The sequence below is a fragment of the Macrobrachium nipponense genome, chromosome 1 (assembly GCF_015104395.2).
Source record: "Macrobrachium nipponense isolate FS-2020 chromosome 1, ASM1510439v2, whole genome shotgun sequence".
In the NCBI taxonomy this organism is placed as follows: Eukaryota; Metazoa; Arthropoda; class Malacostraca; order Decapoda; family Palaemonidae; genus Macrobrachium; species Macrobrachium nipponense.
The window spans coordinates 124,889,034-124,900,071 of NC_087200.1; the positions used below are offsets into that span (position 1 = coordinate 124,889,034).

Here is an 11,038-nt window from a genome sequence, read left to right on the forward strand (position 1 = left end):
ATTTCCTCATTATACGAGTGGGTTGCGTACCCGACTATCATTCTGGTAGCCCGAGCGCTGCTGCCAATGCGAAATCAGAGGAATTTATTTCTGGTGATTAGAAATTCATTTCTCGATTGAATGTGATTCGGATCCCACAGTAAGCTGTAGGTTCCGTTGCTAAGTAACCAGTTGGTTACTATCTAGGTAAAGGAAAAACCAATCTAATTCTTCGGGACAGTCTTATCAACTCAGTGGTCTGGTTTAACTAAGAATTAGATGAAATTGTTGGTCTTCTTAATAATATTCTAGTGGTATTTGTTTATGGGTAAATGGGTTTTATGCCATTTTATTGAATCTCTTTTACTTCTTTTGTAATTAACAGTAATGCCTGAGTTACTAATATGTAATGTTATGAAAGTGGATTTTTTTTTAGAATTGAGCATGGTTTATGCTTATTTATAAGCGACCTACTCTTGTTAATAACGGCGTAAGTGTGTTTCATTAAAACATTTGTGACGTTACGTATGCGAAATTAATGCTTAGTATTTTCGTGCAAACTAACCATCATTTTCCTATGCTGATGTCATCCATTAGACCTAGTTAATAACAAGTATTTGTTCATGTCAATAACATGTACTAGAAAGAAATGTTTGCTGTTGGCAGTATCCATTAAATTGTGGTCGATGGAAAACCTGCTTTCTGATAATTGCAGGTTTAATTGTGCTGAGAAGGCGAATGTGCAACCTGAGCGTCCATTTTGGATGTATTTACTCAAACATTGACACGTTTTGTTGCCCCCCCCCCCCCCCTCCCCCAATTCTCATCCCTCCTAGCTGTTACGAATAACCCTATATTCTTGAAACACAGTCTCTCTCTCTCTCTCTCTCTCTCTCTCTCTCTCTCTGCATCACGGCCTTTTATTAACCCTTTTCGATCCCAAATGTGGAGGTGATTTCCCATTTCGTTTGACGCATGCGCTGAGAATTACCCGCTCTGTTTCTGTTTCGCGCTAATTCTTGCTATGTATTTTAGCCCTGATGATGAATCAGCCCATAATGACGATAATGATGGTGATGAAGAATGGACACGGGGTTATAACTTAGGTTATCATTATTCATAAAGGTTGCCTTAAGTCCTGTAATCCCGGAGGAGGAGAAACATATATTATGTCATATTCTGTGTGCGCATGAGAACTGCGGTTTCGATGTGCTGATGTTTACTTACATGTATTTGTGTTGGCGCGTCGTGTGTTTGTATACTATATTTATGATTATTTATAAAATTTTATACGTATTGATTTCGTATGTACTGTTTATGATATTAACACCAGCAGTAATTCTGGAAGACATATTTTCAAGACACAGAAAGACATTTCACGTTAATTTGATTATTTCCTTGTTCCATCAGCGCCCACAACATTCTCTTTCCCTGTCACTGACCTCCCGTCATCTGTGGCTGTTTTGACGTCAGAGATTGGAGTTCATGGCTCTACCGTCATTCATTGCCGCTGCTGACGTCGTCTTCGTCTCGCTGTTATATAAATGCTTGTATTCGTTCTCGCCATATAGTTGTTAATAATGCCATTGTGGGCTCACAGAATTTGACATATCCTACCTCTGTTTCCAAAGCTTACATACCTTTTTCCACTTCTTTGTTTAATTATTAGACTTGAGTTTGATGAGGGATTAGGTGTCTGTTCCATTGACTTCACATAAGACATTTCTTTACTTTTTCCCTCCCATTCATTATCTTTCGTTTTTCTATTCATCAAACTTTTCATTCGTTTTCTTGCAATTTACTCGACATGATTGCTTATTGACTTGAATAATTATCATAGTGAACAGCATCAGGATCTATGATGCCTGTTGTTCTTCAGGTTGGTGTTCTAGGACCGTTTGCCTTTTTATGAGTTGACCAGCGGCCGTTGTTGCGTTTGATCGGAAAAAAAGTTCAATATGCAAATGGCGGAACCCATGTTGCAGTTTTTTCGATGGACCTCAACGTGAATGCCATTGCCAACGACAACAGAGATCTCAAAGGTATAAGGGAGGTAGTCAGTGGTGTCAGTTGAAATAAAGCAAAACGAAGATTGTTAGTCGATTATGTATGGTGCTCCCACTCTTTGAATCGGCGCGCTTGGACAGCGCTCGAATATAATAGCGGATGGTCTTGTCTTTCCTTGACACAGCACATGAAAAACCACATCATCCAGTGGGAGCCATGCAGCCAGTTGGTCCGTTCATAAGGCTTCTCAGATTTGTAGTGATGGCATGAGTGCCACATACTTCTTATCTTCTCCTTCCATTATGGTATAACTAAATCTGAATGTCAGTAGCCGTCCCGGATCCATATCTTTCAAAAGGAATCACTCAAAAGCATATCTCAGCAATTGGGTCACTTGACTCGAAATGGTAGCTGGCGTTTTCTCAATAGTGTCACAGTGATTAGGATCATCGTGGCTTTGCCAGAATGCTTATACGTTCTCTTGTTGCTTTTGCTTTTGACCACAATTATTTCATTCCCCGTAGATTGGGAAATAAGGGTAATGAATGTGGACTTACTTCAGAGAGAGAGAGAGAGAGAGAGAGAGAGAGAGAGAGAGAGAGAGAGAGAGAGGAGAGAGAGAGACATATATATATATATATATATATATATATATATATATATATATATATATATATATATATATATATATATATATAGAGAGAGAGAGAGAGAGAGAGAGAGAGAGAGAGAGAGAGAGAGAGAGAGAGAGAGAGAGCATCTGATGAATGGTTTCAGTCTTCGTAGTAACATCGTTGTTGTCGATAGCCCTAGATTTACGAGCAGCTCTAAAGCTATTTAGAAGCGTCATGTGCGACCCACTTTCTTTTTCTAACATTTTCCAGCTACTTCGTATGATGTCGAGTCTGTGCATCTTTGTTTCTGAATTCTTATTTATACATTTTGAGTATCGTCTGTGATGTCCCATGCTTCTCCTCTCTTCGCCCAGTCATTCCCTGGTTTCTTCTGTGTCGCCAGGGAAGTTTGCTCGGGAAGTTATTTCTTCAGTATTATTAGTTTGTCTGACTGGCGTCACAAAGCCGTAAGTCATCGACGAGGAATTGAATGGCAATTTAGATATCTTGCCATTCCCCCATTAGCCCCCTTTCGCTTCTACCACCTCCCCCACTTGGGGGATCTTTGCAGTCAGAGCTGTTTGCCGAATGGGACGGCAACAAGTCTCCTCCTGTCTCTGCCGATAGACATGACATAAGGAGCTTGACGCAGAGCGCCCTTTGACTCACTTTTTCCCATCATCCTCTCTCTCTCTCTCGTCTCTCTCTCTCCTCTCTCTCTCTCTCTCTCTCTCTCTGAATTTCTTACTCAGCCTCATCTCCTCGAAATCAGAATGGTCAAGATCTTGCAGGGTTCTGAAACAAAGTGAACGAACGCAATTTGATTCTTCCTTTATATGTATATATATATATATATATATATATATATATATATATATATATATATATATATATATATATATATATATCGTTGACTAGAACAAGTACGATTTCTGTAAGAAACGAATCATAAAAGTTTCTGTAAAGCATATCTGATATTACTTTTGACTTATCTTGGTTACACATTAAATGGTATGGCGAAGATATCCGGAATATTTGTTATATCTATGATCTTTTCGAGTTGATATTGACAACCAGCAAGTTCAGTTAAACAGATATTATAGAGAAAAATAATAGTGACTAGAATGTTTCTAACCAGCAGAGAAATAAATGACCTTCCTCAGAATCAGCAATGAACTTTCTCAGAATCATAGCAGTGAACCTTCCTCAGATTCATAGAAATGAACCTTAATGAGAATCATAGTATAGAAATGAAATAGTTGGATTTTTATGCAAAATGTTTCCCTAGAATTCCTGCTAAAGGACAGGATGTTCGAGCTAAAGTTACAAACATGCACCTCATTTCCTCCTTATTCTAACCTGTCTTATCAGTCAGCTTTTGAATATTTTCGTTCCTTCCGTTTTCCGTACTTCCTGTCATCCTTCTCAGAGCGTTAGGCTCATTTTTGTATTTCTTTATTCTCTCTTAATAGGGACATTAGGTTAGTTGTCCCTCTGGCCTTTCTGTGAAGCAATAATGAATGTTATTCACAAAGAGGGATTTGTTTACTCATCAATCAGATGACCAGTGTATCCTCTCCTTGTCTTGTATTGCATTATTTTCATTTTTTCATTCGCATTTGTGCGCAAACTCTCTCTCTATATATTTTTTCATTCCGAAAGCTATCCATTTTCCTTGTCGTCAATATTTATCTTTTCTGACAGCGGATGACGGGACGCTCTACTCTTTTTACGTCGCCTGTTTATTGTTGGCAGAGTGGGCTGAGTGTGAGCAATAGCTTTATCTCTGGTGGGTGATTCATGACTGAAATAGTTCGTCAGTTCAATTGTTGCCTGGAGGTATTGTCTGCGCAACGGTATATCTTGTGCTTGTACCTTTTATTGCATCCTTGGACCTGCCTTCATGTTCTGTATCGCGTCTTTATGGCAGGACCTGCTCTGTATCTTTCTTGTTCTTCTTCGCTGCACTGAAGAAGTGGTCCTCTGCAAAGCAGGCTGCCTTTCCAGAATGAAAGCAGCAGCGCATGCGCAGATATTTTTTCTATTTGCCTCCGCAAGCGTTGTTGTTCGTGGCATATCGTTCGTCGGTGTCTTCAGCATTTTGGAGGAAACAATAATGGAGGACGTTACCCGCGGAGCAGCTGTTTCGTGTTCATGAAAAATGGCACCGCAAATGGAAGACGCGCGTTACTTTTATGCTGATGATTATGAAGACGAAGATGGTGATATTTTGTGTTTTCTGAGAGTCACCCCTCCTCTCTCTCTCTCTCTCTCTCTCTCTCTCTCTCTCTCTCTCTCTCTCTCTCTCTCTGCCGTTCTCATGAAAACGCGATGAATATCGACCGAGTTTACTCCACACACTTTACACGCGAACACACACACGCACACACCGCCTCACACACTCGCTGGCTCCGCTCCCCGGTTGATGGTGTCTCCCCCATCGATCCGTGTGGGTGCGTTCAGGCGGATGTCGTAGGCGAACGGAAAATCTTTGGAACGAACCGCTTTCAGGCTGACTGGAGTGTCCCGGAACAAGCGTGATGTTAATTCATTTTGAAAGAAGTCATTTGGCAATGTTGTTGAATGACAAAGGCCTTCGGAATGCAGTCATGTCCTATTGTTGTTCACATTTTAGTTTGTTTTGAGATTCTGCGATGGGAGATTGAACGCGCCCCCTGCTAGCTCTGACGACGAAGTAGCTTCGTCATGATCCCTTGCTTTCTCTCTCTCTCTCTCTCTCTCTCTCTCTCTCAGGCCTTTGTTTCGTATCATTTGCCGCCTCCTCCACCCACACTATTCATGCTCTTTGAAAAGCCTCTCCAGATTTCAAGCGCACTCTTAATGTTTTATGTTTAATATTTTTACCTGCTTATCACTTTAATTATCACATATACTAATTACTCTCCTTCCATATCGGCTTGAATCAGCTTTCGTTTCCTCTCCTGCTTTGTTTGATTCCTGTTTCTGCTGCGCGTGACCTCTTTTGTCGTTTCTTTCTTCAAATAAGTCATTTGACTTCAATTTCCACTGAAAACTGTCCAAGATGGCGCCGGAGTTTCCATTTAATCAAACTGAAGGTTTGTTGGGGAGTTCATTGGTTGTCCCTTGGTGGAAATCATGTCGGCAGTGATTCGTGTAAAAATTCTGTACAGGATACTTCTTTCTGCTCCGGCTCCAGCTTATTTTATATTAACCTTATTTTCCTAGAGACATTCAGTTTCCGTTTTCCATTCACTTAGCTTTTTTTCCTTCTTCTTCTTCTCATATCCTCTTCTTTACGTTAAATTGTCTTGCCGCAGTATTCTCATTACTACTACATACTATTCTTCTCGGTATTCTTCATCTTATTGTCGTTTCTGCATTCTCTGTACTTTTAGTGATGCTTCCCTCTGCTGGAACAAAATCCAAATCCTCTTTCTTCTCGTATTGTACCTCTCTCTCTCTCTCTCTCTCTCTCTCTCTCTCTCTCTCTCTCTCTCACCCTGACCTAAATTTCCCGTGGCAGGCAGCGTGACCCATTTATTTCGTTCGGAGCGCAGCTCAAGGTTGCCGCTGGAAACAAGGAGTGTTCGGCGATGGGGACTTTGCCGACGAGAGAGAGAGAGAGAGAGAGAGAGAGAGACTTGAGGAACTCTGACATTGTTGAGGCTGATATGGTGTTTATTTATTAGTTACAAGGAGTTACAAGGATTAGGATGTCTCAAAGACTTGTTACTCCATCCGAGGAGACATCGTGTGCTCACTTATCTCTAGGAGGATGGTCTCTTCGTTATGAGAGAGAGAGAGAGAGAGAGAGAGAGAGAGAGAGAGAGAGAGAGAGAGAGAGTGTGGTCCCTTACTTTGGTATATTTCGAATTTCCTGGAAATTTTAAGACAAAGCGAGTGGTCTGAAAATTCCCCCCTTTTGCTCTTACCCATTGAGATAACATAATTCCTTTCCTTCCCAGCCACACTGGGTAGTCGTTAACTACAATAGAGTCAAAGGCAGCCTCTCTCTCTCTCTCCTCTCTCTCTCTCTTCCTTCTCTCTTCTCTCCCTCTCTTCAGCAGGCGGGACTATTCTATAGTGCCAGGGGTGTTGGGTGGAGGTGTATTGCACACAAGTTTTTAAAGTAGAGGTCTCGTAACGCGGTCCCAGCGGAGTACAGCTTCCTTCCCCGAGTTGCATCTTCTCTTAATGCTGTCTGTTCTCGCTGCTGCTGCTGCTGTGTTTTGCGAATGCTTTTGTTGCTCTTACTGCTGATAAGGACGACGTTTCTCTTGGCGTCATTTCTTGTTCATTTTCTCCCCGTTTAGCAAGAAACGTCGCCACTCGCTTCGGTAGCTCCCCGTCCTAAACTAGTCTCTGCTGGATATTGCTTCTCTTTGTAAGGGCCTTTCTTTTTCCTTGATGTTCTCTCTCTCTCTCTCTCTCAGTGTTTTTTTTTTTTTTTGCTCAGTTTGAATGCTCTTTGAATGTTCTGTTCGTCTTTTGAAGGTTCCGTTTCCTCTCTCGGATGATTCTTTTCTCCGACCGTTTCCCAGAGGGATGCGTTCGTTCCAGTGCTGTTTGTGCCTCTGTGATCCACCCCGTGCTGCTTTAAGCACCCATTTGCTGCCGAAACCTTTGGTGCTGCTGCGGCTTTGTGTCCTTGTGCTGTCACCACCTCTACTTGTGTCATCGGTTATAGTTTAATTTAATAGAAGGCGTCTCCTGTGGTACTCCGGCTGTTTGTCGGAATTTCTTGGGCTTTTTGTAGACCTTTCGTCTTTATTGTTAGTGGGTTTTCCCTTGATATATAGTTAAGTTATTTTACATTGAATGTTTTCATTGCTTTCCATTCTTGTTGCCGTTGTTATTACTTTTTTGACATTTTCATTTGTTTTGTTGGGCTTTTAATGTCTGGTTAATTTTGAATCACCCCCCCCCCCCCACCCCCCCACCAATACTTTTTATTTAGACTATTTTACCGATGTTTTGGGTGATTTACGTTATTTAGATGTGTTTAGATTATTCCCATCTTTTACAGGACCTTTTACTATGTTATCATTCTCAGATTTTCTCTTTAGCTGATTTTTTTTTTTTTTTTTGGTGGGGGGGCGGGTTAGGGCGGTGTTTGTTATCTTTCAGTTTTGTCAGTTAAGCAGTCATGGTTTATGGATTTATGAATTTTTTTTCAGTGAACGGGTTGTATATCTAATTATTTGTTCATTTTCTGGCTACTTAGCCACTCTCACTTTCTTGTTCATTCGGTTTTGCCGAATTTGTCGTCCTTTCCTGTGATTTGGGTATTTGGACCTTGTTCTGCCTCTTTTGGCCTCATTTCAAATGAACTTTTGAACCTCTTGAAAGAACCCCTGATCTTGCTACAGCTGTCGTTTTGGTCATAGCATATTTTCATTGATCACGTGGCCAATCTGGATGTCTTCTTTCCCACCTCTTTTGAAGTCCACTTTCTTCTTGCCACCAGCGCCTGTAGCAACGATTGTCTGCTTTGTTGCTATTGTTGATATCCACTTTGTTGCCGTTACTGAAGTTCATTTTCTTATTGCGACAGATGTCTGTTTTAGTCACTATGTCTCTTCAAGAGTGATCTGTGGGGACTGTAGTCGGTCATCTTGTCTTACTTGGTGTCGCTCTTGCAACCAGAAATGTCCCACTTTTGTTGCTGCTACAGATGGCCCTTTCTGACAGCTACCGATACCTTCCACGTTACTGCTCCTGGGTATTTGCAGTGCCCCCTAGAGCCGACACAACAGCTGCTTGCCAGGTGGACCCATATTTCCATCATCTCCTTATTCTCTCGTTGCCCTCCCCCCCTCCATCCCCCCTTCCTGCATGTTCTGCGCAGCCTTTGCGGGATGACCTGGCTGGCCGCCCGTCCATACCTCCGCCTCCGAAAGAGCCCTAACGCCTCAAAGAGTTTCATTAAAGACGAATTTCCTTTAAGCATTTTCCTTCATTTCCATCCTTTTGACCGCAGGCTCGCGGGGATTGCACTGGCCATTTTTGTCTCGCGGACCTGATTTTCGTAAGGGGGGGGGTGCTGCTGCCTCAGTTGCGCCTTGGTTGTTTGGGGCTTCATTTTTCATGATGATGATGACCGTCGGGATTATGATTTAATTTTGTATTTATTTTGCACTTGTTTTGTTGATGACTGTGGTCATTTCACTAGAAATGGTGCGAGTGACAATAATGATAATGATAATAAAAAGAAATTTAACACCTTTTATTAAAATGCACTGAAAAGTGAAAAGTAATAATTGTTTTGAGACACTAGGATTTTCTTCCCATTATTCATGTCTACAAAAATAAAAGCGTCGGCACCAAACATGGAAGGGAAGGCTACAAGAAAAGAAATACATATAGTTTTTTTATTTTATTTAGAGTTTCTGTTGTAGCAATTTTTGTCTTTCCATGTTTGGGTAGGCCACGTGTTTTTTTTTTGTAGAGATTCTCAGTTGTAAGGAGAAAAAGCCGGGTGTGCCTCAAAAAAGGAATTTTTCACTTTTGAGTTTATGTTAATAAAATCGTGCTATAAAACAGAGTAGTTATTAAATTATTCTACCGAGTCAAAGATGTAAAAAATCTGAAGAGTTTCATACAACTCCTAAGATATGGGAAGAGGGCACTGTAGGGTCACTGCTGACCTACTGATCGTGTAAGGTTGTATTGTCACTGGGATTGAGTAACTATGCAAAATTTCAAGTCCATCAGACGAAGGGAACAGGTCGAAAATTGAGTTACAAGATGTGACAAAGACTAACAAACAAACAAACAAAAAATCAAACTAAATAAAATCGTACAGAAAGGTCTGGTTTTATCATTGGCCTGCTTTTGCCAAGGTTTTGGATCATAATTAATTCGAGAATTGTCTATAATGGAGGAAAGGCGGTGAAGTAGTCAAGTTGATGAAGATGATTCCAAAATTTAGTATCATGGTTTCCGTGTCAGAAGTATATTTTTGCCAGTATAGGTCCGGAAGAAGAAAGAAAGACAATGAATAAGTAATGAGATGACGAAAAAGCAAGTTGAATAGAGGAAAAGGTAAGGCTTAAGCATTTTACATAGAAGCGATACCAATTCACTTTGTCAATAGGAATCCAAATTGAGAGGTCAGTTTGTTGTTAAATCTTTTCCACCTGTAAAAAAAAAAAGAGGGTGAAGAACAGAAAGATCCTCGGAATGGATAGGATGCCAAGGTGTGTAAGGCATGTTTGAAGGAGGGAAAGGTTCCTGAGGTATGGGCAGGTGAGTTTTTGTCATTTAAAAGTAGTATGAGAATGTCCAGCGTTCTTGATAGTCAGTACATTTATAAGAGTAGTGTTTATGAAAGCAGGAATTGGAATGTATTTAGGGATGGTTGAGCCAACTCCTTTGTGCATAAATGAGTTGTTGAAAGTCATTGAGAGACAAAGGTAGGACCAGTTGATATGAACTGTTGACTTAGAATATGTGGAATAAGGTGGCAGTCACGGCCACAGCGAGAGAGGCCAAGAAAGCTGCGAGGAAGCGGCGAGTGGCAGAGTGTGTGCGGGTGCAAGTGTGCCATATATCTTCTAATGGGTCTTCTGTAGAAGAAGCAAGTTCGTTTTATTCAGAATTTGAAAGGTGGTGGTGGCAGTGACTTTAGGTTTATATTTCTCTGGAGCCACTCCATATTAGAAAAATAATTTGGTCTACGTATATGTGTGTGTGTGTGTTTGTGTGTGTGTGCGTGTAGTTTGGCTGATATAATTGCAGAAGTCATTAAATTGTTTTATTTTTCATCGATATTTTATGATTTGCCTGGCGACCCTTCAGGTCTGGCGCCAGAACGGCTGGGCTTAATATCGACAAGTCGTAAATATTGGCCGCAAGGGATATTTGGGGTTACTTCCTTTCCTTTGTAGCAAAGGAGGATTTCTTCTTTGTTTGCTCATTTTAAATATGTTTTGCCTTAATGTCCAATAGTTATATTACATTCATTCTTTTTTCCCTATTTACATTAATATGTCCATCTTTGTTTAATTGACGTTTCAAGGAAATATTTTTATTAAAAAAATAATAATGATAGTTGAGTTTAGTTTAGTTTTTATTTATGAGCCAGTTTTTGTAGTAGGATATTATGTGATACAGTGTCAAAAGCTTTTTTTAAATCTAAAAAGAAACACGCTAAAAAGGTCCTGATAGTAAGCCGTGAGTAGAGCAGAAAACAACTTTATGATAGCATGAGTTGTACGTTTCCCTCGGCGGAAGCCAAACTGAGATGGGCTAAGTAATGAATGCACATCGATGAAACTTTCCATTGTAATGAGTGTAAGTTTTTCAAATATCTTAGATACTGTAGTAGGTAAGACAGATATCGGTCAATAATTGTCCAAATTTGTGGTGGATCCAGACTTATCAACTGGAGTAACCCCAGCCTTTTTTAATACATTCGGATATTGTGGCTCAGTAATCGATAGGTTATATAACTC

The 11,038-nt window shown here is 40.6% G+C and overlaps 2 protein-coding genes across 2 annotated transcripts in view; one reads left to right on the forward strand and one right to left on the reverse strand.

Moving 5' to 3' along the window:
* The window catches only part of LOC135219597 (kinesin-like protein unc-104), a 298,157-nt gene that overhangs the window by 60,614 nt on the left and 226,505 nt on the right, over nt 1-11,038 (forward strand).
* The window catches only part of LOC135220052 (kinesin-like protein unc-104), a 49,388-nt gene that overhangs the window by 16,740 nt on the left and 21,610 nt on the right, over nt 1-11,038 (reverse strand). The gene's annotated exons all lie outside the window — the stretch shown is intronic.